The sequence below is a fragment of the Procambarus clarkii genome, chromosome 45 (assembly GCF_040958095.1).
Source record: "Procambarus clarkii isolate CNS0578487 chromosome 45, FALCON_Pclarkii_2.0, whole genome shotgun sequence".
In the NCBI taxonomy this organism is placed as follows: domain Eukaryota; kingdom Metazoa; phylum Arthropoda; class Malacostraca; order Decapoda; family Cambaridae; genus Procambarus; species Procambarus clarkii.
The window spans coordinates 5125504-5153005 of NC_091194.1; the positions used below are offsets into that span (position 1 = coordinate 5125504).

Consider the following 27502-nt stretch of genomic DNA (forward strand, 5'->3'; position numbering starts at 1 on the left):
GGCGCCAAGATCAGGCTCTTGACCCCCTGCTAGAATGTCTAGCCGAGGGCGCCTAGCTGAGCACGACTAGCTAAGCTCGGCTAGGTGAGCACGACTAGCCGAGGGCGCCTAGCTAAGCACGACTAGCTAAGCACGGCTAGGTGAGCACGACTAGCCGAGGGCGCCTAGGTGAGCACGACTAGCTAAGCACGGCTAGGTGAGGACACAGCCACCCACGGGGAAAGAAAGCGGGCAGGATGTTTGAAGGTTGTACCTGAGGGTCGTCGTAGATGGGGGAGGGGAGATGGGTTTAAACCCTAGCAGGGACGGGGGATTTAAACCTCAGCAGGAGCGGAGGGATTTAAACCCCAGCAAGGGCGGGGGGGGGGGGGGTTAAACCCCAGCAGGGGAGGAGCTTAACTCTACAAGGAGGAGCACACACAAAAGTCGGGTTTAGTTTTTAAATTTTTAAATTTTGCCCCGAGGGGCGAGTTTGTTGGGCAGCGCCACTCATCCTGTGAGTGGACACACCGCCATAGCAGCATGTACAACACTACCCAATAGGAAGAAAACCCGCTGGGTTGTTCATCCTGTCACTTGTACCCAGACACAGCTGGGACTTGCTTAACTGTCTCAAGTGCAGAGCTTCTCAAACTAGAAGATGTAATCTGTCAGCCTTTAAAAGCTTACGTTATCTTGCGGGTGCAAAATGGGGAAATCTTTTTAGAACAGAATCAATATTTAACAAATAGTGTTTTCTCAAGTCAAACAATGTGGGGTTTATTATTCTACACATTTTTCTGACGTCTCTCAGGTGTTCACATTGACGTAGATAGTGGTGGGGGCGGCGTCCGTCACTCTCGTCACATTTAGTGATGTCTTGGCGCAGCGTGGCGGGCCTGGGCCCATCCTGCTCGGCTGTAACCAAAATGCCGATACATGTGTCCAGTCCTGATGCTCCTGCCTTGTGTGTGTGTGTGTGTGTGTGTGTGTGTGTGTGTGTGTGTGTGTGTGTGTGTGTGTGTGTGTGTGTGTGTGTGTGTGTGTGTGTGTGTGTGTGTGTGTGTGTGTACTCACCTAATTGTACTCACCTAATTGTACTCACCTAATTGTGCTTGCGGGGGTTGAGCTTTGGACTCTTTGGTCCCGCCTCTCAACTGTCAATCAACTGGTGTACAGATTCCTGAGCCTACTGGGCTCTATCATATCTAAATTTGAAACTGTGTATGGAGTCAGCCTCCACCACATCATTTCCTAATGCATTCCATTTATTAACTACTCTGACACTGAAAAAATTCTTTCTAACGTCCCTGTGGCTCATCTGGGTACTAAGTTTCCACCTGTGTCTCCTTGTTCGTGTCCCACCCGTGTCCCACCCGTGTGTGTGTGTGTGTGTGTGTGTGTGAGTGAGTGAGTGTGTGTGTCTTGGAGCACCAACTAACATGACGTGCCAACACGCTCAACAACATATTGCTTTAAGACGTCACCGCGGAGAGCACTATAGATTGTAGTACATGCTAGAGCACTCGCCCCTAGGCCTGGAGCACCAGCCCCCAGCCCTGGTGACCAGCCGAGTACTGTACACACAGCCCCGACCTGGAACACCAGGGGGCAGAACCAGCGATACCTTCCTCTACATTGTCTGCCTCGGCTATGACAATCACTTCCATAAAGGGCGCAAGTGATCACAGGACGTATTACAGACGTACGTGGGGCCCGACTCGGGACGACAGGTAGAACACCCATCTTCGCGGTGTGAATACACTAAGAGGTTCAGGTCTAAGTGTACCTGCTGATTGGTCAGGATGGTTAGTGGTGGTCTTAACAAGCCTGGCCAGCCGGATGGGTCTTAACCCCCAGCCGCAGTATACAGGTAGGTTGCCTGCTATTGTCTAGCGGTAAACTATCGCTACATACACTAGTCCTCCCTCACCAACTCTCCGTAAAGCCGGCACTGTAGACTGGCCAGTTTACACTCCTTCCACAGATGGATGACAAGTATACCCAAGACTTAAGCTGGCCTTAGCCTGCTTATAATGAGGGGGACTTTATGGAGAATATTTCAGGCTTAAAGTAGGCGTGAGTGTATTAGCCCAGCGCTCAGACCAGACGCTCACTGAGGGCTATTTTGGACCCCTCCCCCCTCTCTCCCCCCTCTCTCCCCCCTCTCTCTCTCTCCCCCCCCCCCCGTCTCTCTCTCCCCCCCTCTCTCTCTCCCCCTCTCTCTCCCCCTCCCTCCCCCCTGTCTATCCCCCCTCTCTCTCTCCCCCCCCTCTCCCTCCACACCTAAGGTAGCTGAAGCACCAGAAAGTCATCATAAAACTCAAACAAACTGTTAAGTTTTATAATGAAAAATTCCAGCTTAAACGCTCAGTTTTTAAATCTACTTAAATAAAAAGTTTAAGGTGTGAACTTTATGGAGGAGGAGCTGGTTAGGTGACGAGATGAGGTCACACTCGAGGGTGAGTGCTGGAGGACCAGGTGAGGTCACACTCGAGGGTGAGTGTTGGAGGACCAGGTGAGGTCACACTCGAGGGTGAGTGTTGGAGGACCAGGTGAGGTCACACTCGAGGGTGAGTGTTGGAGGACCAGCCGTGGGAAGGACCTCCCGGGATCAATGTCTGGAGTGGGTATTGTGTGGTCACAAGCTGTACTCAAGCCATGGTCAGTGGTGTCCAGTCCTCATCCCCAGCAGGATGACCTCACAACTATGAGGCTCCTGGCCTCATACCAACCCCTGGCCTCATAGTCACTCATGACCACACACACCTCATGTTCAACCGGGCTGTGGTGGATATGTTGGCCTGCCTGCGTGCCGCTCCAAGCACCAGCCTGTTGGACCAAGCTCCCACAAGGCGGCCATGGGGAGTAGAACAACTCCCAGAGCCCCATCAAGTAGGTAACACGCAGGTAACCCATACACACAGTTGCCACCATCCTTGCCACCATTTAACCAAAGTGCAAAGTTATGCAAAGTTGGCTTACTGTAGGTGCAGCACATGACTGTAAAGCTGCCGCCCAGTTGGGTGGGTGTGGAGCACATGACTGTAAAGCTGCCGCCCAGTTGGGTGGGGGTGGAGTACATGACTGTAAAGCTGCCGCCCAGTTGGGTGGGTGTGGAGCACATGACTGTAAAGCTGCCGCCCAGTTGGGTGGGTGTGGAGCACATGACTGTAAAGATGCCGCCCAGTTGGGTGGGTGTGCAGCACATGACTGTAAAGCTGCCGCCCAGTTGGGTGGGTGTGGAGCAGGACCAGTAACTGTGTGACTGACTCACCCAAGATGTAAACTGTCTTGTGTACAGACTGTTGTGGGTCACTTCTTGAACCACTTGTGATATAAAAAGACTAGATATAGATAGATAGATAGATATAGATATGTACTAAAATTGTGTAACTAGCTTCACAAGATTGTTACTTGCTTAGCTAAATGAACTGTGAGGTTCAGTTACGTGTCTGTAAACCTTCCCACCACCGCCCACGTGATAGGTATGGGGCCCACCACCGCCCACGTGATAGGTATGGGGCCCACCACCGCCCACGCCAGGATGGAGTATCGAGTGCATAATAAATGACTAAAATGAATGACCTTAATCATTGAATATCCATACCGGGTCCACGAGGGACCGCTCGATACCAAGCCTTATCTCGGCTAGCAGGCAATTTCAATATTGGGCCTTAGAGCAGCTCTCCCTACAGCTCCTGGGCCCCGACACGCCGCCCACTCGCTGCTCCAACTCCTGGGTCCGCATGAGAGAGATTGCTAAAGCCGTCAGCCAGCTGATAATAGTATATACCTCTCGTAGAAGAGCAAACTTGCCACACAGTTAGAAAACTTCCAATGGAGAAGATTATTCAGCTTCATTATACAGAGAAAAAGGCCTTTAAATCACAGATCAATAGCCCTGACTTGGCTACCATGCAAAGTAATTCGAGATTTTTTAAACATTATTAAATCACTCATACAAAGAATTTACCTGAAAGTCCCCATTGATTGAGATGGAACATTCTGCTTAATCTATTAGTATTTGACTACGAGATGCTCGAGAGAGAGCAGGACACTAAGATGAACTATATAAGCCTAGACACAATCTCACAACCCTAGAGGATAGAAGAAACATAGGGGAATATGATCACAAAATGCAAAATACTGAGGGGAATACAAAGGTGGACAAAGGATGGCTTCTTCAGAAACAAAGTAGGACAAGAGGACAACAATGGAAGCTGGAAACACAAGAGAGTCGAAGAAATAAGGAAATACTCAGTACACTGTAACTAGTGGACTCTTCTGAGAGAAGAGGTGGACGCCGTCTCCACCCACAGCTTTAAGGCCAGATTCGACAAAGAATTTGAACATCAGAATAGTTCAATTATAATGCTACAGCCTATAGTAGTGACTGCCAGGCGAGTACCCCAGGGGTACGGGGGGGGGGGAGGGTAGGTGCAGGACATCCGGGTAAGCACGGGGGAAGGTATAAGGGTGATGAGGGAGGGTATGAGGGGGAGGAGAGGAGTGTAGACCTGCAACACAGGCGGACGCCCCCACTGGAGTAAGGAAGCCAGAGTTAGTGAGGCGGACGCTCCCTATACCTACCTCGGACCATGCCCGCGCCGGGCTCTGCCTGCATGGCAATGTCTGCGTTCCTGTGCATGCATGCATGCAAGCCTGAGTGCGTTCGTGTGCATACGTGAGTGCGTTCGTGTGGTTGCGTCCATGTGCGTGCGTGGGGTAGTGTTGTGAGGTGTTAATATAGAGGTGTGGAGGGTTGCGTCAGGAGGAGCGTCCTGGTGTCATGCTCAGACACACAGCCGCCGTGGACCAACATGCTCTTGTGTAAGGCTATAGGGGGGGGGGGGACCCACTCCCTTAATAATAATAATTCCTGTTGTCGGGGGCAGGAAGCCTGTGCATATACACTCTTAAGGCTGGTATTGCGACCCCCTCCCTACCAAGGTGCCCGTCTGACCCTCCCCAGTATGCAACCCCACAACAGCTGCCTATAACTCCCAGGTACCTATTTACTGCTAGGTAAACAGAGGCATTGGGTGAAAGGAAATGTGCCCTACTACTTCTGTCCCGCCCGGAAAAGAATCCGAAACCTCCGAGTGGAGGTCGAGACCAAAGTCACCTGTACTCTCTATTTTTTAGGCTTCAGTTCGAGTCCCAAAGGTCTTAGTGTATAAAAGTTATAAATATAATAATAATAATTTAATAAAGAAAACATACAATAACGTGGGGTGGTAGTAAACAAAGAAATGCATCCTGGGGGAAAAGAGGCTCCCATGAGTGCCGGATACTCTCTTCTCCGAGTGAAAGGGTCCTCCACTAGTAATACCATAGGTGGTATGAAATATATATGTGAGCGTGTAGGCTACGGTGCAGTGAGTGTTGGTGCCGCCGTGGGAGGTGGCTACTTTATTGTGCACCCCATACTCATCCTGTGAGCGGTAGCGCAAAAAGCTTTACCGAGGGCACAAAAGGTCTTTACAAGACCTTATACTCACCGGTGTTCATGGCCCCACAGCGTCCACACATCACGGTTCCATCCCAGCCATTGTTGGAATACACAAAGCCAGGACACACCAAGCATTTACGCGACCATTAACGAAACCTGTACATCTTTCCGCCATCTTATTGGTTTAGTCTATTTATTTAACAGTTTACGAGCTTGAAAACTTCACAACTCACAATAATTGGTTATTATTGTTATAAACAACCTCGTAGTTCTTCGGTGCTCATAAAGTGTTTAATATATGTACATTCAACACCACCGGCAGGGAACTACCGGAGTGTCTGCAACACCACCGGCAGGGAACTACCGGAGTGTCTGCAACACCACCGGCAGGGAACTACCGGAGTGTCTACAACACCACCGGCAGGGAACTACCAGTGTCTACAACACCACCGGCAGGGAACTACCGGAGTGTCTACAACACCACCGGCAGGGAACTACCAGTGTCTACAACACCACCGGCAGGGAACTACCAGTGTCTACAACACCACCGGCAGGGAACTACCAGTGTCTACAACACCACCGGCAGGGAACTACCAGGGTCTGCAACACCACCGGCAGGGAACTACCAGTGTCTACAACACCACCGGCAGGGAACTACCAGTGTCTACAACACCACCGGCAGGGAACTAAAAGTGTCTACAACACCACCGGCAGGGAACTGCCAGGGTCTACAACACCACCGGCAGGGAACTACCGGAGTGTCTGCAACACCACCGGCAGGGAACTACCGGAGTGTCTGCAACACCACCGGCAGGGAACTACCGGAGTGTCTGCAACACCACCGGCAGGGAACTACCGGAGTGTCTGCAACACCACCGGCAGGGAACTACCGGAGTGTCTGCAACACCACCGGCAGGGAACTACCAGTGTCTGCAACACCACCGGCAGGGAACTACCGGAGTGTCTGCAACACCACCGGCAGGGAACTACCGGAGTGTCTGCAACACCACCGGCAGGGAACTACCAGTGTCTGCAACACCACCGGCAGGGAACTACCGAGTGTCTGCAACACCACCGGCAGGGAACTACCAGTGTCTGCAACACCACCGGCAGGGAACTACCAGTGTCTGCAACACCACCGGCAGGGAACTACCAGTGTCTGCAACACCACCGGCAGGGAACTACCAGTGTCTGCAACACCACCGGCAGGGAACTACCAGTGTCTACAACACCACCGGCAGGGAACTACCAGGGTCTGCAACACCACCGGCAGGGAACTACCGGAGTGTCTGCAACACCACCGGCAGGGAACTACCAGGTGTCTGCAACACCACCGGCAGGGAACTACCAGTGTCTGCAACATCACTGGCAGGGAACTACCAGGGTCTGCAACACCACCGGCAGGGAACTACCAGAGTGTCTGCAACACCACCGGCAGGGAACTACCAGGGTCTGCAACACCACCGGCAGGGAACTACCAGGGTCTGCAACACCACTGGCAGGGAACTACCGGAGTGTCTGCAACACCACCTGGCAGGGAACTACCGGAGGGTCTGCAACACCACTGGCAGGGAACTACCGGAGGGTCTGCAACACCACTGGCAGGGAACTACCGAGTGTCTGCAACACCACTGGCAGGGAACTACCAGGGTCTGCAACACCACTGGCAGGGAACTACCAGGGTCTGCAACACCACTGGCAGGGAACTACCGGAGGGTCTGCAACACCACCGGCAGGGAACTAGCGGAGGGTCTGCAACACCACCGGCTGGGAACTACCAGGGTCTGCAACACCACTGGCAGGGAACTACCAGGGTCTGCAACACCACCGGCAGGGAACTACCAGGGTCTGCAACACCACTGGCAGGGAACTACCAGGGTCTGCAACACCACCGGCAGGGAACTACCAGGGTCTGCAACACCACTGGCAGGGAACTACCAGGGTCTGCAACACCACCGGCAGGGAACTACCAGGGTCTGCAACACCACCGGCAGGGAACTACCAGGGTCTGCAACACCACCGGCAGGGAACTACCAGGGTCTGCAACACCACCGGCAGGGAACTACCAGGGTCTGCAACACCACCGGCAGGGAACTACCAGGGTCTGCAACACCACTGGCAGGGAACTACCAGGGTCTGCAACACCACTGGCAGGGAACTACCAGGGTCTGCAACACCACTGGCAGGGAACTACCGGAGGGTCTGCAACACCACTGGCAGGGAACTACCGGAGGGTCTGCAACACCACTGGCAGGGAACTACCAGGGTCTGCAACACCACTGGCAGGGAACTACCGGAGGGTCTGCAACACCACTGGCAGGGAACTACCGGAGGGTCTGCAACACCACTGTGGGCCAGAATCAAGGAAGTCATTACCAGAGGCACGAGGCATCAAGTTGCTGGCATCTCCAGCATGCCTGGCCACCCTCCCGTGACACCCCCTCCCCTCTAGGACGTGGCCTTGTCGCTCCCTCTCCCCCCCTCATTACCCCCCCCCCCCCCCGTCACTGATAACCCTCTCTCATGATTACCCCCTTCCCCTGTAGCCCCCTTCCCCTGTAACCCCTTCCCCTGTAGCCCCCTTCCCCTGTAGCCCCCTTCCCCTGTAACCCCTTCCCCTGTAACCCCCTTCCCCTGTAACCCCTTCCCCTGTAACCCCCTTCCCCTGTAACCCCCTTATCTGATTGCACCTTTCTCCGATGAACTCCCTTTCTTGATTACCTGCTTCCCCCGATAACCCCCTTCCCTTATAACCCCCCACTACACCAGGTAGGTGGGGAACACCGACCCCCTCTCATCACCCACCTATTAACATTGGTACAATAGAATAGGGGAAACTACAAGAGGCTTATTGGTCCGTACGAGGCTACGAATCCCGGGCAGAACAGAAATGGTTGGGCACATTTCCTTTTGCCTAATATCACTGTTCACCTAGTAATAATTTAGTCTCCGGGAGTTAGGCAACTGTTGTGGGGGTTGCCTTCTGAGGAAGGTTAGTACCTCCAGCTTCTGGGGACCCCCAACACAAGCCTGAATTATATATATACACAGGCTCCCTGTCCCTCAAAATATACATCACAATGGCGTGATGTATCAATGAGGAACTACCTCATTCTACCTACTAGGTAGAAAAGGAACTACCTTTTTTCTCTCATCTTTTATTATTTTCATGCTATGTAACTGTTATCATTTGTATAAATTTTGCAAGTATTTACCTACTTATAAGTTTCTTAGATTAAGGACCTGCCCGAAACGCTGCGCGTACTAGTGGCTTTACAAGAATGTAATGTAATTACTAAGGAACTCATTTCGGGATCATAGGGTGACTTGAGACACCGTTCTGGGCATGCCCAGACACCTGCCTTAGCCCACTCAGCCACGATAGGACAGAAGGCGACCAACCCCCAACTCGACTCAATCAACCCTTCCTCAGACCAGTCCATCCAGCAGTCGACCCCAAAGACGCATTCAGCAATTTTAACATGTTGTACATTTAAATCAGGAATTTTCTCAAATATAAATTATTATTATATACCAAAATATGCATAGTTAGGCATTGTTTAGGTTAGGTGTTTAGGTTTTATTAACCATTACTTGTATTTGTAGCACGTGGGTGAAGCATTTACAGCGTTCTGGTTTGAACAAAAGCTTTGGCTGGTGTTTCTGAGGACGGCTGACTTCCCCGGAGGCTTCTGGAGGCCGGAACTGGTGCCGAACCAGGATTTTATGGTTGGCCAGCCTACACTCTGGCCTGCGGCCATTGGTGTTCACAGTCTTACTACATTTATTTTTTTTTAACTTTGTGACCCTTACCTTGAGGTTACCTTGAGGTGCTTCCGGGGCTTAGCGTCCCCGTGGCCCGGTCATCGACCAGGCCTCCTGGTTGCTGGACTGATCAACCAGGCTGTTGGACGCGGCTGCTCGCAGCCTGACGTATGAGTCACAGCCTGGTTGATCAGGTATCCTATACCTGATCAAGTTAATCAAGGTAACCCTTGTTATCTTTATGATTTCTTTGTGATCCTTTAGATGCCCAAACAATGATAACCACAGTGGCGTGATATATCGGCAGAACGCCAGCTCGTCGCCTCATTGCCCCAAAATTATTTTCTCCGATATATTACGCCATTGTGATTGTTTTTGTTGCGTGAAGGATGGTGGTGAGGGCGTGAACACCATTACTACAGGCCAGAGTGTGAGTTGGGTAAAACCTTTGTAAAACCATGTTGTCAATCATTTATCTATCTTGCTGTTTCAAGATCTACATTAACTGCTTTTGAGATTATCAATCAAACAATTTTCCTACAATAGACGTTAGGCTAATTGACCGACAGTTCGATGCGAGTGATTTGTTTTCCTTGTTAAAGATTGGCACATTTGCAACTCTGCACAATTCCAGTACTCTGCTTGAGTGTAATGATTATTAAATATGTAAAACAAAAGCCTGGCGTAAGTCTTTACAGTCTTCCAGCAACCTGACGAGCACTTCATCGGACTTTGAGGACATGTATGGCAGTAATTTTTATGTTTAGTAATTTTCTCCCTGGTAACGTCTATACAATTTCATTTGCTTTCATCACCTACATAATTTGTTCAGATGTAGGTCAAATATCTCGACTTTTTCTCTAGTTAAAACAAAGTACTATAGAATGCTATTTGTCATAATCAGCCACATGACCGAACTAGTTTGTCAAAGGACCAATCTTTGTTGGGTATAATGCAACCACGCCCACATCCTTCCCTACGGCCCGCCCTCTAACCCCGCCCACACCCCACTGACACCCCTCACGCCTTCTCTCCCCTCACCTCTCACTCTGTGTGATGACGTCAACGAGCTGCCAGTCTTGTAAACATGTTCATATTATTGTTAAGTTGGACAATAATCTTGGTACAGGGCCGCCAGCACCAGTGACACCTGCACCACGCTAGTAACCACTCTACTCACCACACAATACCATCTTGCTCTCCCTCGCACCCATCACAGCCTACTTAACCTGCCTACTCCACTACTGGAACCTGCTACAAACTAACAAAATGAACTACAAAGATATTTGAAGTCACTAGGCTATCTGCACTTTAGACAAGAGGATAAACGTTAAGAATTCTGGTGGAGAGCAAACTGCACTATTGACATTGAAATTGAAATAAGTTTATCGAGGTAAAATACACACAAAGGGATGAGGTAGCTCAAGCTATTCTCACCCCGTTCAGTACATCGTGTAAATACATACATATAAACACATCACAAACAATAAACATATTACCGAACATTCTGAGAGATAAACATCTATATTTCCTAACTGCCCTAGCTTACTCTAACCCAACACATCCTAGCACAACCCACGGCCACACTTACGCTGATTCATCCTATCCTATACGGACGTGACAAGCTTAAACCAGCCAGCCTTGTGTACCATATCCCAGTTGGGACGTCCCGGTGACCGTCCTTCAACCACCGTGCTCGGTGAGATAGGCTAAGGGCGTAATGATTCTTTCTTTATTATGCACCCCATACCCATCCCGTGGGGGGGGCGGAGGACAGGGTTACAGAGGCACAATGGGTTCAGGAACTGAACCCCATAGTTCGTTTAGCTAAGTGACAATCATTTGAAGCTAGTTACACAATTGTTAATGTTAACACTTATTTACACAAATACATATAAACATCGATAATCTTTTTATATCACAGGTTATTCAACAAGAGGCTCACAATAGTCACTATACACAAGGAACTTTACATCTATGGTGAGTCACACAGTTACTAGTCTTGCTCCACACCCACCCAACTGGGCGGCAGCTTTACACTCGTGTATTACCTACAGTAAGCAAATCTGGAATACTTGGCTAAGATTCCCGGCAGTACATCATCATGAATAAAGTACTTACACATTTCTTGGACCCCATTGATGGTGTTATTTCTGAATTCCGCGATTTTTTCACATTCCATTATGTAATGACGCAATGTGTGCTAAAGGGAGACGTTAACATTACGCAAATTGCCTTACCTTAAGTGGGCCAAACTTTATACTTTATATCTTATAAACAAAAAAGTATAATTGTGTAAAGTGTGGGTAGTCGCCGGTGAGAGGAGCTTAGCGTTGTGAAATACTAAACAAAAATAGAATATATACACACACTTGAGGCAAGTGTCGAGCCCCCCCCCCCCAAAGGTGGAACTGAAGACCCTCCCAAGGATGCATCCCACAACAGCTCCCTAACCCCCGGGTACATATTTACTGCTAGGTGAACAGAAACTTTAGGTAATAGGATATGTCACTAGTCATTTCTGTCCCGATGGGGTATCGAACGAGGGATTCCCAGAGTGCGAGTTGAGTACCGAGCCCACCGCACCACACAAGACCTAGTAGTGCGTTACAAAATAATGCTAGGCCTTACCTCAGAAATACGTGTGGAGGTTGACGCGTCCTCTACTGGCTGGGACAGTCACCATACATCCTTCGCTCTATATTTCTTTCTTCATTAACCTCGCATTTGAAACTTAAAAATGGTTTACACTTCCTTGTTTCATTAATTCCGTCCTTGTTTGTGTCTCAATGTTGTTAGAAAGTGTCCTTGACACAAGGGACTAGTTTCCTTTGGGGTGTAACCACTTCATTGTCGCAACCTGTCACAGACTGTCAATAGCCCTTCACAGTTTCTCTATCTATTGAATTATACATTACAATGATACACAAATATACACCAAGACACACTGGTATACATTTGGTTGTGGTGAGTGTTGCTGCCAAGACCAGGAAGGTTGAGTAGCACTTGGTCAAGGGTAGAGGTAATGTCCCCAAGTTTCTCCTCACTCAAGTGCGTCAGCTTCCGCTTACTGGCCAGCTTAAGCTTATCTATAGACCATATAAGCGTCCCCTACACCCAAGCTGGGGCCAGCGTCCCCTACACCCAAGCTGGGGCCAGCGTCCCCTACACCCAAGCTGGGGCCAGCGTCCCCTACACCCAAGCTGGGGCCAGCGTCCCCTACACCCAAGCTGGGGTCAGTCACTTGACCACCCCTGCAGAACGCCTCAACAAAGCCGTGTGCTGTATATTAATATAGGTTACCAATATTTTCTGCATTGATTATTCATCAAATTCACTTAATGCGGGTGTACCTCCTGGCGTCTATGTCACTGTCAGCTAGTGACCACAGAGAGGCCTGGCTAGTGACTGGATGGGTGATAGCGTCAACAGGCCTGTGTAAAATTATATGTATGACAGTGTCAGACGACGGAGGAAGAATTGAAACAGGAATTTCCTTAAGTACTTTCGTATTTAATAATACATCTTCTGAAGGATTACGGATTATACACACACATACACACCGGTGGCTGAGTGGACAGCACGCTGGATACGTAGTCCTATGGACTGGGGTTCGATTCCCAGCACCGGTGGGAAACTCTGGGCAGAGTTTGTCGCCCAGCAGTAAATAGTTACCTGGGAGTTAGACAGCTAGGCTGCTTCCTGCGGGTGTGTGGGGGAGAAAAAATATAAGCTGATTGGCAGTTAAGAGGCGGGCCCAAAGAGCAGAGCTCAACCCCACAAGCACAGCTAGGTGAACACACCCACACTTTAGGCTTGTATCGAGGTCCTCCGAGGTGGAACTACTAACCCTCCCCAGAAGACAACCCCCACAACAGTTCCCTAACTCGGGTACCTATAATTACTGCTAGGTGAACAGGTGCATTAGGTGAATGGAACCTGCTCAACCATTTCTGACCCGACCGGGATTCTAACTCGGGATTTACGATTGTGATTTGAGAATAAATCCAAATGCAATACACCCCCTAATATGACACCTTCCCCCCCCCCCCCCTTCACCCAGGACCCCTCACTTTCCCCCTTCCTCCCTGGCCCCTCACTTTCCCCCTCCTCCCAGGCCCCTCACTTTCCCCTCACCTAGACTCCTCACTTTCCTTCACTAGCGCCGACTTAATCACCAATCAAAGGTTCTCTTCCAGTGAAAACTTTCTCAAAACTCATCCACAGATTTTCCTTCACTTTTCCCAAACTTTATTTGCATCTTCCACGCACGGAATATGTTCTAATATACTACATTTCAATTCCACTTTACGGAAGTAATATGTTTCATCTTACACTTGGGAAAACAGTGGGTGAGGTCAGAGGCGGGTCCCAAGAGCTAATGCCCCACAGGTATAAGAGATGAGAGGTGAAGCACCGAGCGAGTCAGACTGGGGAGGAAAAGAGCGTCGACCACCCTCCTCGATGTCTGTGGCCGCACTGAGCCTTGATGCTGTGTTGGGGGTGGTGGTTGTCGGGGGCGGGGAGAGGGGCCTCCACCCCCCCTCTCATGAACCAGTACCTTGCATTTTGTACGCTATGGTACCTGGTATTGGTCAAGTTCATTCATCCAGTGAGTGAACAGGCCGCCATAGTGACAGTATTGGGCAAGTTCATTTATCCAGTGAGTGAACATGCCGCCATAGTGACAGTATTGGGCAAGTTGTCTTTCTTTGACCTTTAATAATGTTAACAAGTGTCACTGAAACATGTCTTACTGTCACGCCAAATAAAATTGGAAAATGAACTTTGTAGACTTAATTTTTCAACTTCCTTCTCAAGTGAAGAAAAACATAATAAATTGGAGAAGATTCGGGCAGAATAACTGAAGAAGAAGAAGAATTGATCCCAGTGAATTATATAATGTGATGAGAGTATTGTGAGGCAGCCGTCAGTGTGTAGTGTGAGGCAGCCGTCAGTGTGTAGTGTGAGGCAGCCGTCAGTGTGTAGTGTGAGGCAGCCGTCAGTGTGTAGTGTGAGGCAGCCGTCAGTGTGTAGTGTGAGGCAGCCGTCAGTGTGTAGTGTGAGGCAGCCGTCAGTGTGTAGTGTGAGGCAGCCGTCAGTGTGTAGTGTGAGGCAGCCGTCAGTGTGTAGTGTGAAGCAGTCGTCAGTGTGTAGTGTGAGGCAGCCGTCAGTGTGTAGTGTGAGGCAGCCGTCAGTGTGTAGTGTGAGGCAGCCGTCAGTGTGTAGTGTGAGGCAGCCGTCAGTGTGTAGTGTGAGGCAGCCGTCAGTGTGTAGTGTGAGGCAGCCGTCAGTGTGTAGTGTGAGGCAGCCGTCAGTGTGGAGTGTGAGACAGGCGTCAGTGTGTAGTGTGAGGCAGGCGTCAGTGTGTAGTGTGAGGCAGCCGTCAGTGTGTAGTGTGAGGCAGCCGTCAGTGTGAAGTGTGAGGCAGCCGTCAGTGTGTAGTGTGAAGCAGCCGTCAGTGTGGAGTGTGAGGCAGCCGTCAGTGTGTAGTGTGAGGCAGCCGCCAGTGTGTAGTGTGAGGCAGGAGGGGCCAGCTGCCGACCGTGGGGAAGGCTCTCAAGGCGAACCATTAACCTCTGTACACTACACACTGTGGAAATGTTTGTTTAAGGCAAATATGATGCTTTGGTGCGCCAGAGTGAAAGTTTGGTGGGGCCCGCCAGGTGTGTGCTGGGTGTTGGCTCCTGTGTGGTGTAGGCTCCTGTGTGGTGTGTGGTGTTGTGTACCACTCTCCTATACACCTATGGGCACTTACCTGTCACTGACTACGGGTGAGTGAGGTGTAGCTCTCTATGCCTCGCTTACTACTAGCCTAGTTCTACCCGTTGCTTTATAATTATTCTTCTGTAGTCTTAAGGTTATGGATAGAGGTGGCTTCTACAGCTTCTTCTTTCACAACATTGTACTTGTTAACCACCCGTACAGGACATGTAGTATCTCCTTACATTCCTTCGGCTCATTTGTGTTTCCAGCTTCCACTTGTATCCTCTTGTCCTATTTTCTCTCAATTTAAAGAGCGTATCCATGTCTAGCTTCTCCATTAAGTTGCATCAGCCTTGTAGCTCAACCCTCTTACCTCTGGCACCAGTCTTGTTGCAAACTTTTGAACTATTTCAATTTTTTTGTTTCTTACTTCACAAGGTGCGGGTTCATTGCCAGTGTTGCATATTCCAGTATTGGGCTAACAAATGTTGTGTAGATTGGCCTTCAAGGTGTCTTCATTTAGGTTTCTAAACGATGTTCTCATATGCCAGCGTCCCATATGCTGCTGATGTTATCCTGCTATGTGTGCCCCCGGTGTTAATGTTAGTGTATGATAAGAAAGTAAGTCCACAACGGGCTCACCATAGCCCGTGCTACTTTGGAACTTTTGTTATAAAGTAGCTGCATCTAAAACAACAACAACAACACCATGTCGCCAATATTGAAAAGATGGTCATATGAAATTGATGCTTTTGTTGGCCTAATTACCCCAATTATACCAATTATTTTGGGCAAGTCACTTGGGACAATTGGTGAGTGTGTCTCCGGGTGGGGTGGGGGGGGGGGTTTACACTTTTCAACCAGCCAGTATACCACACAGGACCCTGTGGCCTCCACTTTGTAAACTGGCTACTTAGCCTCTCATGGGTTAAGCAAACCAAACAGCAATATCACATCTCTTCATACACATTTCTCATGTATATTTTGGTTATTTCTCATGTATATTTTGGTTATTTATCATGTATATTTTGGTTATTTCTCATGTATATTTTGGTTATTTCTCATGTATATTGTGGTTATTTATCATGTATATTGTGGTTATTTCTCATGTATATTGTGGTTATTTATCATGTATATTGTGGTTATTTCTCATGTATATTGTGGTTATTTATCATGTATATTGTGGTTATTTATCATGTATATTGTGGTTATTTATCATGTATATTGTGGTTATTTCTTATGTATATTGTGGTTATTTATCATGTATATTGTGGTTATTTCTTATGTATATTGTGGTTATTTATCATGTATATTGTGGTTATTTCTTATGTATATTGTGGTTATTTATCATGTATATTGTGGTTATTTCTTATGTATATTGTGGTTATTTCTCATGTATATTGTGGTTATTTATCATGTATATTGTGGTTATACAGCCCCAGTGTGATTAGGTAAAAATAAAAGTCTGGCATTGATTTATTTGTGTTAGAGGATAATTTAGTGTATACATGTGATTGTGTATTACAATTAGCGGTAAGGGACGTAATATATAATGTGTACTCTAAATATTCTACAATCATGGGTCACAATCGTCAGAATTGTGGTGGAAATTGTTCGACAATCCTCTGTCACAGCCGTCAAGAGTAAGGTGGAAAATCTCATTTGAAATTTGGCATATTAGTATAAATAATTGTTGTAATTGTATTAAGAAGTTATTACACTGTGTAACTAAAATTGTTATTGTTTGTGTCCCCGGGTGGAAAGGTGTCCTTTGTTAATTAATTGCTCGTCTCAAATGTCCAGAAAATTGCTGTACAATTTCTATGTACTTTCTTACTTTAGTACTTTATGTACTTTATGTAATATCTATGTACTATGTAATTTCTATGTACATAAACAAAGATCTATGTATAAATATATATTAAAATTTTAAGAATTTTACAAAATATTCATTAGGTTACCACTGATGGGGGTGGGGGGGTGGGGGGTGGGGGTGGGGGGGGGGGTTGACACTGGTGTGAGATGTAAAATGGAGTTGAAAGTGTATAATATATATATAGGTCAGTAGGTTTTGTTATTATTGAATGACCTTACCCCCTCTCCCTCCCACTTCCTCCCCCTCCTCTCCCCCTCTCACACCCTCCCCCTCTTCCGCTTCTCACTTGTTTGTGTGTGTAAAGCAGATGGAGAGGCACAAGTGAAGGGAATGTTTAGAAATGGGAAATATGGTGTGGTTACCATAGGAGGCGGACTGTCCGCCTTGCTGACACCGTGTGTGTGTGTGTATTGTGTAGCTAAGTAAGCTTCCTCTCTCTCTCTTGCCAGGGAGCTGTGAGAGTGTGAGAGAGGTCCTTCACACTCCCCTCCCCCACCTCCCTCAACGCTCCCCTCATCTTCACTATACCCATTCTATCCCCCTCATCATCCCCTACCCCCCCCCCCCTGGCCCTGTCAGCATGGCAGCACAGGTGGCACCCGCCCTCTTATGTTCAATTACCGGAAGTGTCCACTGTTGACTGACACAAGGGGGGGGGGAACAAGGCCCACCCAGTATGTGGGGGGAGGGGGGTGTATGAATGGGTGGACCTCTGCACACTGTATGGTTCCGTTGCACCCTAGTTGTGCTTGTGGTGGCTTGCCTCCAGCTCCTGGGCTCCGGGAATTTAATCATCAACCGCTTGGTGCAATGTTTTGGTCTGTGGCACATGACCTCCTCGCGCCTCCATGCTCCTGGAGTCTATACCACAGGCACCTTGGCTCTAATGGCATACACCTGTAGGAGGCGAGGGTTTATTGTGGCCTGCCCAGGTGTGGGGGCAGGTGTGAGGGTGCAGTTGTGGGGGCAGGAGGTGTGAGGGGCAGGTGTGAGGGGCAGGAGGTGTGAGGGGCAGGAGGTGTGAGGGGCAGGTGTGAGGGGGCAGGAGGTGTGAGGGGCAGGAGGTGTGAGGGGCAAGAGGTGTGAGGGGGCAGGAGGTGTGAGGGAGCCACCAGTATCAGGAGCCAGGCACTGAACACTCACTCAACACTCCCAAAAATACACCTCACTTAACGAGAAGGAGGTCATTGATAATGGTGATGGGTGGGGGTGGTGGTGGTGAAGGGTAGTGGTGGTAGAGATGGGTGGTGGTGGTGATGGGTAGTGGTGGTAGAGATGGGTGGTGGTGATGGGTGGTTGTGGTGGCGGAGATATATTGTAGTGGCGATAGTTGGTGGTGGTAGAGATGGGTGGTAATGGGTTGTAGTGTCTACCTGTCAGTGACTACGTGAGAGAGAGAGAGGTCCACCTCCTCGTCCTCTGGCTGTACCTGTTGTACCTGATGTGTTACAGGTGACGTTCAAATTTTCTGTCACATCTGACCTTAAAGTTGTGGATGGAGGTGGCTTCCAAAACTTCTTCTCTCTGAGCATTCCACTTGTACGAGTATTTCATTACATTGCTTTGATTAATTTTCGTTTCCAGATTACACTTATGTCCTGGTTTTACTGGCTCTCGATTTAATGAGGCTGTCTTTGACCACTTTGATTATTCTCCTCGGTATCTTATATGTTGCGATCATGTCCGTTCTGTTTCTTATGTCCTCTAAGGTTGTGAGATGCAGTTTCCTTAACTTAGCCTCACAACCCCTCTCAGTTCTAGCATTAATCTTCTTGCCAACCTCTCTACTTTTTGCTTCATAAGGTGAGGCTACCAGGTCGCAGCTTCTCTAACCCTGTCCATGGAGGACAGAAGAAAATGTATATATATGCTGGTTAGCATTGTAAATGTGTGGCCACGTCTGTGGTAGAAAATAATAATAATAACAAAAAAAAACTCCAGGAGAGGTCTAACAAATGTAGTGTAAACTGCCTTAAAAAGCGTCCCATTTGTTTGTAAACGATGTTCTAATGTTTCCAAGCGACGCTACACAACACTGCTACATATGCTGGCGACGCTACACAACACTGCTACATATGCTGGCGACGCTACACAACACTGCTACATATGCTGGCGACGCTACACAATTTATGTGTGCCTCCGGTATTGTGTTCGATCCACTCCCAAATCTTTCTCTTTCTGATTCACTGAAGACCTGACATCTTCTAACACCAGCCAATGTTATTGCGGAAAGATAATCTACAAAAAGAGAGAAAAAAGTTCAAATATACATCAATTATAAGAATGAGGATTGAACACTCAGTTCAACAACCGGGAATTGCGTTTAAAAAGTATATATTTTACAGTGACAATTCGAGATGCCGGTTAATTGCCATTTAATTACATAAAATTAAATTAAACGTATTTTTCTTATACCCCACATGGTGACAGTCTTTTCTGATAACGATACCAGTCTCCGTGGTGTTGTGGTAAGACACTCTCCTGGCGTTCCGAGAGCGCTTTGTCATGTGTTCGTATCCTGGCCGGGGAGGATTTACTGGGCGCAAATCCTTAACTGTAGCCTCTGTGTAACGCAACAGTAAAATGTGTACTTGGTTGTAACAACGATTCTTCGCGGCAGGGATCGTATTCCAGGGACCTGCCCGAAATGCTACGCGTACTAGTGGCTGTACAAGAATGTAACAACCCTTGTTACTGTACAACTGTACAAGAATGTAAACAACTCTTGTATATATCTAAAAAAAATATATATTAGCAACACAGCCTCGCCTCGTAAACAATGGCCAAATGGTCGTTAAACCCACAAATAAAGTCATGTTTATGAACGCAAAACACTTTACACATTGATGACGTTCCAAGATTTTTTGAAAAGTGTTTCGCTGACGACCTTAGTTCGAATCCCACCTCTTGAAAATTGGAATTGAAGTTGACTCTACACATTTGAAGTTTACAAATTCAATCATTTTATATTGAAATTTGACGATAAGGAAAACGGAGATTTGTTTCATTTTACCTAAACAGACCTTCAGTTTGAAAAATAACACTGATATTTAATATATTATTCTTAAGTGTTATTTTTGAACGTGACTGAAGGTGATGGCACATCTATGAAGACTTAAATTTATTAATTTTATGAGGAATTTGACTTTAAGAAGTTTTTTCATTTAGCTAAATTGCAATTTTAAAAATACGATGGATATTTAAAGTGCTTACATGGTAATTTTGAGCGTAAATGAGGGTGATTGCACATATTTGTAGCTTTGAATTTATAATAATTTGTATAAGGAAATTTGACCATATAGGAAAACGGCGATTTTTTTGCATTTGATCAAAACTGACATGCAGTTTCACGATGGTTATTTAAAATATTATGCTTGAGTGTTATTTTTGAGCGAAACTGAGTGACTGTACAACACATAAGATGGGTAGAAGTAGGGGGGGGGGAGTCACTCAAAAGTCGCCAGGATAAATCTGTTTACTATGGAAGGTAATTAGGAAGCAAACTATCAAATCAAAGGAATTAAGAATGCGCCACGTCAAGCAGGTAATTGCTACAAGGTTGGGCCCGAGAGCTGTGGCACGACCGTAAGAGGAGGCTCACGGTCGTACCACACAGGCGGGCCGGATACAATAGGCTGACCCAAAAAAGGTCACTATAACTCATCACCCCTTATAAATCCCACGGTAGGCGCTCAATTACATTCCCTGCTAACACATAGTTGATTACATACACATGAGTACATGAAGTGAATGTATTGAGTAATTACACACCTGCATCAACATAGCTTCCAGTATGTTAGATTTTGTAATTTGTTTTATAAATTAAGTCAACAGTGTAAATGACGCTGGTCCGAGGTGCTCAGAAAGATGTAGTGACATGTGTTTGGTCCACACAAACTCCTGGTAATGATACACTCTATGTACACCATCCATTCACAGAGTATATATATATATATATATATATATATATATATATATATATATATATATATATATATATATATATATATATATATATATATATATATATATATTTTTTTTTTTTTTTTTTTTTTTTTTTTTTTTTTTTTTTTTTTTTCCCCAGCGCCTCAGTGTGGCGATGCAGAGGGGAGACGCCTGCTGCGTCCTCGGTTCCTGTCCGAAAGCAAAGGAGCTCCAAGAGATCCATAACCTTTAAACACTATTGTATTAACTAATGCACATCTTGTAACCTTTAAATATGTTTTAAAGCTAAAAAAAAAGAGAAATGGAAGAGGGTGGTAGGAGAAAAGCACACAGAAAAAAACGGTATTGGAGGGGACCTAAACATTCCCTCCAATGCGTTGTGTGGTTTCCTCCGAGGCTAAAGGTCCCCTTCTTCCAGCCAGAAGTGGTACTCCCTTTCAATTATCTCTATTTATATTTATCTTTAGCTCAATCAATCCATCTTTTCTCTATATCTATATTTATCTCTATCTCTCTTTATCTCTGCCTCAATCTCTGTCGCTCTTTATTTATCTCTGTCCATAGTCTACCTCTATCTCTCTATCATTATTTAGATCTCTATCCTTTAATTTTACTATTAACACAATAAGAACAAGTGTCAGTGAATCATTATACTTTCAAATTATATTCACATAATATAGTAGTTTCCCTTTGGAATCTTTGGGTCAGCCTTCAGTTTTCTATGGGAGGCAGAAGGAGGGACAGAATTCAATTTTTGTGTCTTATGGAATTAAAGCCTTAGCTTGAATTACAGGAAATTTATGTTACATTTCCCGAGATCAATGAATAATGATGTATATTTCTATAAGAAGATTTTTTTAAATATTTTGGCAGGTGAAGTGGCGGACAGTGCTGAAAATCGTCGTGGGGGTCTGAATGTGACCCTGGCATGCTGTTCGCTTGTGAATTCTGGCGACCCCGACCAGCCTATGTTCATCCCGTACCCCAGACCATTCCCTCTGTCAATTTTGGTGAGGCTAGCCCCAAGGGTCTGGCCAAACTTTGGACAAATATACTTTCACTTATATTATATATATAATATATATATATATATATATATATATATATATATATATATATATATATATATATATATATATATATAATATATATTATATATATATATATATATATATATAATATATATTTTATATATATATATATATATATATATATATATATATATAATATATATTTTACCCCCACTACCCCCACAAGATGGGTATGGGGTGCATAATAAATGAACTAAACTAACACAAAATTATTTGTTGAACTTTGTTTTTTTTTATTTTTGATCATTTATATTTATTGTCAAATGCAGTTAATTTCAAAACCAAAATTACATCAGAATGCGATTTTGAAATTAATAATTGCATATGTAGGGACCTCTGACAAGCCACCGGCTACCTGTCCCCAAACAGGGCACTAGAGATGGTGGCCCTCAGTTAAATTCCGGTTAAATGTTTCTAGTGTAGCAAAAAAAGAAGCAACAATAGGCCATGTTGGACCGGCTTTGTTACATTTAGGTCACATTCCAACACAAAATTACCATAGCCTAACCTTGGCTTTTCTAACCTCTTCGTGTTTCTATTGACTTGGCCGCTCCGGGGATTGGTTACGCCCACAATTATGTTTGGAATGGTTGTGTAAGCGACGGTGTAGCTAACTGGCCCCAGATTCACAAAGCAGTTACGCAAGTACTTACGAACGTGTACATCTTTCCTCAATCTTTGACTGCTTTGGTTACATTTATTAAACAGTTTACAAGCATGAAAACTTCCCAGTCAACTGTTGTTATTGTTATAAACAGCCTCCTGGTGCTTCGGGGCTCATTAACTGTTTAATAATTGTAAACAAAGCCGTCAAAAATTGAGAAAAGATGTACAGGTTCGTAAGTGCTTGGGTAACTGCTTCGTGAATCTGGCCCCAGGGTGGCTGTTTGTCACGGGGCCTGACCATGTAACACTACTCACTACTACTGTACTCTGCAACATTGATGGCAACATACCTAAGCAATATTTGCAAATATATTTAGCCTGTTTAAACCGTTGGTTGTTCTATCATGGTATTTATAACTTGAGATATGTCGTTAAGCTGGATAAATGAGTTAATTAATAAAGTGTACGCGATGGTGGGTGAGCTAGTTCGTGTTAATATTTGAAAATGAGACACAACTAACTAATGAGAAATGAACCACTGAGGACTGCAGATAATTACAAGAGGACCTTGACCAATTACAGGAAAGGGTAGATAAAATGGCTCATAGAATTCAACCCCAAGAAGTGTAAGGTAATGGAGAGGCAAAATGGAGACAGCGTTGAAGGAGTGTGTAAATCAGCCTGAATGTGAATTCGAATCACCATGAGCATGATTCAGAATGAGTGTGAATCAGCGTGAGCGTCACTCAGTGAGTGTAAATCAGCCTGAGTGTGTATCACCATGAGCGAGAGTCAGCGAGCGTTAACTAGGGTACGTGTGAATCAGCGCGAGTGTGACCCCACACAACTGAGGAGTTCGCGAAGAACTGCTGACGAAGTGCAGAGTGTGTTGGTGACACTCTTCCGCACCCCTCAGCCACTACACTTTTCCCTCTCTGCTTGGTGACCGCCCTCACCCACCCACCACCTTCCCCACTGCTTGGTGACCGTCACACACTATCAATCACCAAATACAGTAAGCCGTGACGAGGCGAGCCCAGAGACCATCAACAGCTATATCAACAAACTGTGAGCTGGCGGCCGGCTGGTGCCTCGCCAGTCTTCAGTCCGCCAGAGGCTGTTGGAGAGAGGCAGGCGAAGGTCCAGCAGTGAGGGAGATGGTGGCGGAAATGATGGAGACAACCATAGGAGTGAGGGAGATGCTGGAGATGGTGGGGGGAATAATGGTGAAGATAGGAGAAGCAATGGGGATTGTTGGAGGAGTGATGGAGATCGTGGGAGCTGTGATGGAGATTATGGGAGTAATGATGGAGATGAGAGGAGGGGGGAGAGGGGGATAGTGAACACCATCACATGCAATATCCATATCAACATTAGCACCACCACCATGCAGCTTACCGAACAGCGACGAGAATGCCAGTAGCAATATCACGACTTTTAGTACCACCACCACCACCACCACAACCACCACCGTCAGCAGCAGCACCACCATCACCGTCAGCAGCAGCAGCACCACCACCACCACCACCACCACCACCAGTAGAACCACCACCACCACCACTACCACCAGTAACACCAGCAGCAGCAACAGCAGCAGCACCACCACCACCACCACCGTCAGCAGCAGCACCACCACCACCACCACCGTCAGCAGCAACACCACCACCACCACCACCAGTAGAACCACCACCACCACCACCGCCACCACCAGCAACACCAGCAGCGGCAACAGCACCACCACCACCACCAGTAGAACCACCACCGCCACCACCAGCAACACCAGCAGCGGCAACAGCACCACCACCACCACCACCACCGCCACCACCAGCAACACCAGCAGCGGCAACAGCAGCAGCACCACCACCGCCGCCGCCAGCAGCACCACCACCACCAGCACCAGTAGAACCACCACCGCCACGCTACCATCATCATCAACAGCGGCAGCACTACCACTCCTACCAGTAGAACCCCCACCATCACGCCACTGCCACCACCACCAGCAACAGCAGCAGCAGCACCACCACCAGCAGCAATACCACCACTGCCACCAGTAACAGCACCACCACCAGTAACAACACTACCACCACCAGCAGCAACACCACCACCACCACCAACAACAACAACAACAACAACAACAACAACAACAACAACAACAACAACAACAACACCACCACCACTACCAACACTACCACCACCACCGCCAGTAGCAGCACTGACCACCACCACCACCGCCAGTAGCAGCACTGACCAACACCACCACCACAACAACAATAACACCAAACCCTGTCAGCAGAACTATTCACATACTTTGCGTCATAATATAATTGAATGTAAAGAATCGCGGAATTCAGGGATAACTCTATAAATTGTATTCAAGAAGTTTGTAAGTACTTCATTCCTAGCAAAGTTATCCAAAGTTGGCTTACTGTAGATACAGCGTGCACATGACTAAAGCTGCCGCCCAGTTGGGTGGGTAGTGGAGCACATGACTAAAGCTGCCGCCCAGTTGGGTGGGTGTGGAGCACATGACTAAAGCTGCCGCCCAGTTGGGTGGGTGTGGAGCACATGACTAAAGCTGCCGCCCAGTTGGGTGGGTGTGGAGCACATGACTAAAGCTGCCGCCCAGTTAGGTGGGTGTGGAGCACATGACTGTAAAGCTGCCGCCCAGTTGGGTGGGTGTGGAGCACATGACTGTAAAGCTGCTGCCCAGTTGGGTGGGTGTGGAGCACATGACTGTAAAGCTGCCGCCCAGTTGGGTGGGTGTGGAGCACATGACTGTAAAGCTGCTGCCCAGTTGGGTGGGTGTGGAGCACATGACTGTAAAGCTACCGCCCAGTTGGGTGGGTGTGGAGCAGGACCAGTAACTGTGTGACTGACTCACCCAAGATGTAAACTGTCTTGTGTACAGACTGTTGTGGGTCCCTTCTTGAACCACTGGTAAAAAGACTAGATAGATAGATATAAATATTAAAATTGTGTAACTAGCTTCACAAGATTGCTACATGCTACATGCTTAGCTAAATGAACTGTGGGACAGACGCCTTTAGCAAGGGCTGAATCATCACTGATTGTGTTGCTGAATGGACGAGAAACCCGGCAAGCTGTCCCAGCGCCATGGTAACTCAGCAACAAGGACAACCACCATCCGTTCTACTCGACTAGTTACGCTAACGAAGGTTGAGCTCCAGCTCTTAGGCCCCAAATGTCAAACATACAGGTTGGTACAAAAGTAGATGACTTCTGACTCCTGTTAGCAGGCTGAAAACTTTCCTTTCACATTGTACATGATAATCTTTACCCATTAATTTTCCCTGGAACAAGACCCACCAACCGGTTAACAACCGGTACCCAATTTCTGCTGAATGAACAGAGGCGAACAGTAAGGATTGGCGTCTAGTCAGCATGTTCTGCCAAGGAATCAGACTAAATCGCTCGCAAAGATTTAGATGGATCACAAATGGTGGAGTGTGTTACTAATGTGCCACAAGGAACCTTTGGAGCAGCATTCACTACACTCGAAGTGGTGTATGGAGTCTGATTTGTGTTTGCAGGCTGACAGCTTTCCCATCCTTTAGCTCATCATAAACCTTGTCCTACTGGTCTTCCCTGCAACACGACCTGTAACAACCTGCAACAAGGTGGTGGTGGCTTACAACCAGGTCATCGATTACTGCTCTGTTAACAGTTAAGAATGGTACCAGCCAACCCTCCCTGTCCAAGGCCAGACGCCAGCAGACATCACTCGAGAGACGAGGAGGGAGCACGAAATATGTAAGGGTCTCATAGCACAGTTGGCTTCGTTCTCGACTTACAATCGGGGATCCCGAGTGGGACAGAAATGGCTGAGCATATTTCCTTTCACGTAATGCCTCTACTTACCTAGCATTAAATAAATACCAGGGAGTTAGGTAACTGTTGTGGGGTTGCATCCTGTATGAGACCACTCATTGGCTAGGCTTCCCAACCCTGACGAATGGGAACCAAAATCATATCTATTCGATTCCGTCCTCGTTTTGTTTGGCTCTTTCAATAGTCTTTTTATTGTGTACCTTCCATTCACAACTATTAACAACACCGAAATTCAGAACATTAATATTTAATTTTCCTAACCGGACTGTTCCAGTGACGCAGGGCGGGTCCAACACTCATGGACTAGTGTTTTATAGTAATTTTCAGGTGAAAAACTATAATTGTGGCTGGTAAAACACGGGGTGGAGACATGTAGTGACGGTTGTATGGCCCAAACATGGCCAGGTGCCACCCTTAACTGTTGGTCATTGTGTCTGGCACCACCACCACGGACGCCCAGTGCCTCCACTATATATATACATACATATATATATATATATATATATATATATATATATATATATATATATATATATATATATATATATATATATATATATATATATATATATATATATGTCGTACCTAGTAGCCAGAACTCACTTCTCAGCCTACTATGCGAGGCCCGATTTGCCTAATAAGCCAAGTTTTACTGAATTAATATATTTTCTCTAATTTTTTTCTTATGAAATGATAAAGCTACCCATTTCATTATGTATGAGGTCAATTTTTTTTTATTGAGTTAAAATTAACGTAGATATATGACCGAACCTAACCAACCCTACCTAACCTAACCTAACCTATCTTTATAGGTTAGGTTAGGTTAGGTAGCCGAAAACGTTAGGTTAGGTTAGGTTAGGTAGGTTAGGTTGTCGAAAAAACATTAATTCATGAAAACTAGGCTTATTAGGCAAATTGGGCCTTGCATAGTAGGCTGAGAAGTGAGTTCTGGCTACTAGGTACGACATATATATATATATATATAATATATATATATATATATATATATATATATATATATATATATATGGTTAGGAGAGGATCTTCATATAATTACAATAACAGAAAGTTCAACTTACCTTGTGGGAGTTTGGGAGCTTGCTCGATGCAGGGGATTTCAAGAGAGCTTCAAGATTGTTCATTTAGCGAACACAACACTAAATTAAATGTACATGAGCATGACGAGGTCGGTGTTGAGTGCCAGCTGGTGAAGAGTCACTGACTGAACGC

General features: G+C 46.6%; 1 protein-coding gene across 1 annotated transcript in view; it reads right to left on the reverse strand.

Moving 5' to 3' along the window:
* The window catches only part of LOC123769845 (uncharacterized), a 47669-nt gene extending 33976 nt beyond the window's left edge, over positions 1–13693 (reverse strand). The window contains 2 exon segments of the mRNA XM_045761193.2: positions 11831–12098; positions 13535–13693. The gene's annotated coding sequence lies outside the window, so the exon portion shown is untranslated.
* Between the last annotated feature and the right edge of the window lie 13809 nt (positions 13694–27502).